Source organism: Amblyraja radiata, chromosome 20, assembly GCF_010909765.2.
Source record: "Amblyraja radiata isolate CabotCenter1 chromosome 20, sAmbRad1.1.pri, whole genome shotgun sequence".
Lineage (NCBI taxonomy): Eukaryota > Metazoa > Chordata > Chondrichthyes > Rajiformes > Rajidae > Amblyraja > Amblyraja radiata.
In genome coordinates, this window is record NC_045975.1 from 24,348,129 (window position 1) to 24,354,127 (window position 5,999).

Consider the following 5,999-nt stretch of genomic DNA (forward strand, 5'->3'; position numbering starts at 1 on the left):
CCCCATCTACACTAGTCCCACCTGCCGGCGTTTGGCCCATATCTCTCTAAACCGATTGATGACTCTCTGTACCTGTGGTTGTCCAAAACACAAGAAGCATTCCAGAGTTTCACACCACACAGAACATTCATTCCACTGGCCTGAGGTGCTCTTACACACCTCTATTTATTACCTTAACTTAACTCACAGAGAGAATATAATTAAACTATTATTATCAAATTACTTGCTGTTTTATATATCCTGGAACTACTTTAATTCAGCGGCTCTTTGTTTATACCAAATGCTTGTTTAAACTTGCAAGAAGTTTGTCTTCACATTCCTTTCACTCATTGAAACTCTGTTTTCTGCCCTACTTTATATCAGGAGAAAATATGTTTAATTGTTGAATGTACCTAAAATAGAACTATGCCATTTTCCCTTGCAGCAGCATAACAGATCTGTAAAACAGTACTCATAGATAACACAATAAACAGAAGTCCAATACATTAAAAATAATATTAGTGCAAAACAAAAGTCGAAGTCCTGATTGCAACCAAGACAGTTCATAGTTTTTATTTTAGTTGATGTTTGTTGTGTTCAAGAGCCTGATGGTTGTTGGGAAGAAACTGTTCCTCACCCTGGAGATCAGTTTTCAGACCTACCCCTTCTTCCTGATGACTAGCATGAAATGCGAGCGTTGTCATGATGCTTTAGGTTCTTGATGACGTTGGCCGCATTTCTGAGGCAACGCCTCCTATAGATCTATTTGATGGTAGGGAGATTAGTCCCATTGATGGATGGCCAAATTAACTGGTCCTCCATTTCTCTTGCTCCATTTAAATTCTTTCCCTTCTTTGCACTTTATATTTGGCTATTTCAGTATTGGACAGTATGTCCTCCGTCGTCACAATCATTGCAATGAAGGGCAATTTAAGCTTGATTAACTATTATTCCTCATGACTGTGATTAGGTCGTCTGAACATTCATGTAGCATCCTTGCAAGACACAAGGCATGCTCAAGTCAAGTCAAGTCAAGTTTTATTCGTCACTTGCACATAAAGTACAGTGAAATGAATTTGCCAGCAGCAGTACAATAAAAAAAGATCACACAATACACAATAAAAATTTAACACAAACATCCACCACAGCATTCATCAATGCTGAATTCATCAATGCAATGTGGAAGGCACAAAATTTGGTCAGTCCTCCTCCATTTTCCCCCGTGGTCGGGACCACACCCCTACGCAAGTCGCCGCTGCGGGCGTCCAGATGTGCAGACAAGGTAAGTCCTGAATCGGTGCTTCCCCACCGGAGACCACGGCTTCAAGATGGTGTAGGTCGGCCGTCGAAGATCTAAAGTCCCCGCCGCAGCCAGAAGCACCGCAGACTGCAGGGCCGGCGGTCGGAGCTTCTCTCCAGGGATCCCCGGCGAGGGATCCCGCTCCGGATGGTAAGTCCCCGCCGCACCCGCGGTAGAATAAGACCGCGAACAGAGCACTCCCCTACGGCGAACCCCGGCGAGGGCTCGCCTGCTCCGCGACGAAGGAGTCCTCGCTGCGCCCGCTGCTGAAGCCCCGGTCTCCAAGAAAGGCCGCACCGATCCTCGATGATAGGCCACGGGGGAGGCAACATGGCAACACGGGAGCAGTTCCCCCCTTACCCCCCCCACACAAGACACACAGAGAAACATTAAACATTAAAAACACATTGAGACACACAAAAAAATAAAAAAAGTGGAAAAAACTAACACACACTAGGACAGACTGTAGGCGAGGCTGTAATTCATGTGCTATCCAAAAGTCTCTTAAATGCCACTCACATATCTGCCTCAACCACCAACTCCAGCAGCACGTTCCTGGCCCTCACCACCCTCTGCGTAAAAAACATGTCCTGCAGATCGCCTTTAAACTTTGCCCCTCTCACCATAAAGTTATGCCCTCTAGTATTTGATTTTTCCATCTTGGGAAAAGGTTTCTGCAGTAATATGCAGTACCCGTTGTCGAACTATCAGGAGACGGGAGCAAGAGGGTCGAGGTAAATTGTTTTCTAGTTCAAACAATAAAAATACAAAAATTACTACCAGGTGAGATAATGCGGGAATAACATTGTCATAGAAACATAGAAACATAGAAATTAGGTGCAGGAGTAGGCCATTCGGCCCTTCGAGCCTGCACCGCCATTCAATATGATCATGGCTGATCATCCAACTCAGTATCCCGTACCTGCCTTCTCTCCATACCCTCTGATCCCCTTATCCACAAGGGCAACATCTAACTCCCTCTTAAATATAGCCAATGAACTGGCCTCGACTACCCTCTGTGGCAGAGAGTTCCAGAGATTCACCACTCTCTGTGTGAAAAAAGTTCTTCTCATCTCGGTTTTAAAGGATTTCCCCCTTATCCTTAAGCTGTGACCCCTTGTCCTGGACTTCCCCAACATCGGGAGCAATCTTCCTGCATCTAGCCTGTCCAACCCCTTAAGAATTTTATAAGTTTCTATAAGATCCCCTCTCAATCTCCTAAATTCTAGAGAGTATAAACCAAGTCTATCCAGTCTTTCTTCATAAGACAGTCCTGACATCCCAGGAATCAGTCTGGTGAACCTTCTCTGCACTCCCTCTATGGCAATAATGTCCTTCCTCAGATTTAGAGACCAAAACTGTACGCAATACTCCAGGTGTGGTCTCACCAAGACCCTGTACAACTGCAGTAGAACCTCCCTGCTCCTATACTCAAATCCTTTTGCTATGAAAGCTAACATACCATTCGCTTTCTTCACTGCCTGCTGCACCTGCATGCCTACTTTCAATGACTGGTGTACCATGACACCCAGGTCTCGCTGCATCTCCCCTTTTCCTAGTCGGCCACCATTTAGATAATAGTCTGCTTTCCTGTTTTTGCCACCAAAATGGATAACCTCACATTTATCCACATTATACTGCGTCTGCCAAACATTTGCCCACTCACCCAGCCTATCCAAGTCACCTTGCAGTCTCCTAGCATCCTCCTCACAGCTAACACTGCCCCCCAGCTTAGTGTCATCTGCAAACTTGGAGATATTGCCTTCAATTCCCTCATCCAGATCATTAATATATATTGTAAATAGCTGGGGTCCCAGCACTGAGCCTTGCGGTACCCCACTAGTCACTGCCTGCCATTGTGAAAAGGACCCGTTTACTCCTACTCTTTGCTTCCTGTTTGCCAGCCAGTTCTCTATCCACATCAATACTGAACCCCCAATGCCGTGTGCTTTAAGTTTGTATACTAATCTCTAATGTGGGACCTTGTCGAAAGCCTTCTGGAAGTCCAGATACACCACATCCACTGGTTCTCCCCTATCCACGCTACTAGTTACATCCTCGAAAAATTCTATAAGATTCGTCAGACATGATTTACCTTTTGTAAATCCATGCTGACTTTGTCCAATGATTTCACCACCTTTTTCTTTTAAAAAGGGGCAACAGTGCCTCCTTGTTTTTGAAAATGTTATTGCGATTCTCAAACAGGCTTTTGACACGAGTTTTAGAAACTCCACTGCAGATAATGGCTTTGTGTTTGTAACCTAATGACCACTAACACCATGTAGAGCAGATGGACCATGTGTTAATCGACATCAACCGTCATCCAACAGCCTACATCCTCTTGACCTGGGCCTCCTCCATGGCCAGAGTGAGGACCACTATAAATTGGAGGGGCAGCATCTCATATTTTGCTTGGGCAGTTTGCACCCCAGTATGAACATTGACTTCTCAAATTTCAGGTAGTCCCTGTTTTCTCCGCCCCTTCTCAGCTCTCCCTCCGCCCACTGTCTCTGCATCTTCCTTTCTTCTTCCCACCCCCACCCCCACCCTCACATCAGTCTGAAGAAGGGTCCCGACCCGAAACGTTGCCTATTTCCTTCGCTCCATAGATGCTGCCTCACCCGCTGAGTTTCTTCAGCATTTTTGTCTACCTCCTCTTGACCTTGTTCTTTATCGACATAGCGCAGTGACTAGCTCTTCGGTCCACCATGCCCACACCGACCAGTGATCACCCTGTACACTAGTACTATCCTACACACTAGGGATAATTTCACCTAAGCCAACTAGCCTACAAACCCGTACGTCTTTGGAGTGTGGGAAGAAACTGGAGCATCCTGGAGAAAACCCACAGTCACAGAAAAAACATACAAACTCCATTCATGAAGGCACCCATAGTCAGGATCAAACTCAGGTGTCTGGTACTGGTGCTACGCACTGTGCTGTCCCAATCATCTGAATGCAATGTTAGATGGCTTAAAGCAACTGAAGAAGGGTTCCATCCAAAAACATAATCTGTCCATTTCCTCCAGAGATGCTGCTGACCCGCTGATTCCTCCAACACGTTGTGTTTTACTCAAGATTCCAGGATCTGCAATTCTTTGAGTCCCCACTTCTGTCCTGCATACTTTATTAGTGGTCCCCTAGTGTAGGCTGCCCCTGACATCAAATGGAGAAACACTGATGCACTATGGAATGAAGATACAAAGTTGGGCTTAATACCCTTTGCCGTCTGTCTGATCACTGGACAGTCCTCCCAATGTGTGCATGGTACCCACATCGTGGCCAGAGTCTACATGATGTGGGTACCATAATGTCTAAGCATTAATTCCTCCATAAGCTAGGGTACTGTCCAATTCACCTCTAGCCCATTGTGGACATCGAACGGTGTCTATGGAACTTTGTAATTTTAGATTAGTTTGGAGATACAGCGCGGAAACAGGCCCTTCGGCCAACCAAGTCCGGCGCCGACCAGCGATCACTCATACACTAATACTATCCTACAGACACTAGGGACAATTTACAATTTTACCAAGCCAATTCGCCAACAAACATGTATGTCTTCAGAATGTGGGAGGAAACCGGAGCACCTGGAGAAAACCCACGCCAGTCACAGAGAGAAAGTACAAACACCATACAGGCAACACCCATAATCAGGTTCGTACCTGGGTCTCTGGATCTGTAAAGCAGCAATGCTACCGCTGCTCCACCATGCCACCCATGGAACCGATGTGTTACAATGCTGAGAACTATATTCTGCACTCTATAACTCCCCTTTTCCCCTATCGATTGTGCTTGAGTTTGATGATTATATTTAGTATAGTATTATCTGATTTGTTTGGATAGCGTGCAAAACAAAGTTTTAAACTGTCTCTCGGTTCCCGTGACAATAATAAACCCAAACCTAAAGATACCAATATATCTTGACCTTCCCGGCTCTTGCCCCTCCCAATGCTGGACCTGAAGTTCAGAACTCACTTGTTGTTAGATCTTGGGGCTGATTTAAATCCAAGGCTCAGACCACAACTGAGCTGGGCTGGCATCAGGACCTGTGTGGACCTGCAAGCAAGAGCTGTACTGTCAGTGTTCATGTTGATCCAATCTAGCTTCCGAACCAGTCAATAAACCTGCAATCCTGTGCTTTGGTTAAAAAAGCAAGATATTTCATAACTCTTGAAATATCCATGGATTGGTTAAGTTAGCGATGACCCTATAATATCTTTGCAGATGTTCAATTAGATATAATTTTGTAACACCTTTACATTAATGAATTAAAAGATAAGTTTTTATGTCCATATGTTGGTTAAGATATGGATAACCCTGCAAAACCTGAACATTTAGTTATATTGGCAATACTACCGTAATGTCTGCACCCTAGTTAACAATGGGCTATTGAATTTCATACCTCTAGTTTCCCTCTCCCCTGACTCTCAGGCTGAAGTAGGGTTCTGACCCAAAATGTCACCTATTCTTTTTCTCCAGAAATGCTGCCTGACCCACTGAGTTACTCGAGCATTTTGTGTCATATCCGTGGTGATATGTGTGTGTAGCTCAGGGTGTACCTGTAACATGTGTGTAGCTCAGTGTGTGTACCTTTGAGGTGTATACCTCAGGCTGTATCTGTAACGCGGACACTCGGCCCAATTCCCTGTCGCCAGCGCTGACGGTGACATCTCGGGTCACGTGACGGCGCAGCGGTTGCCGGAAGTGAGGCCGGGCTTGC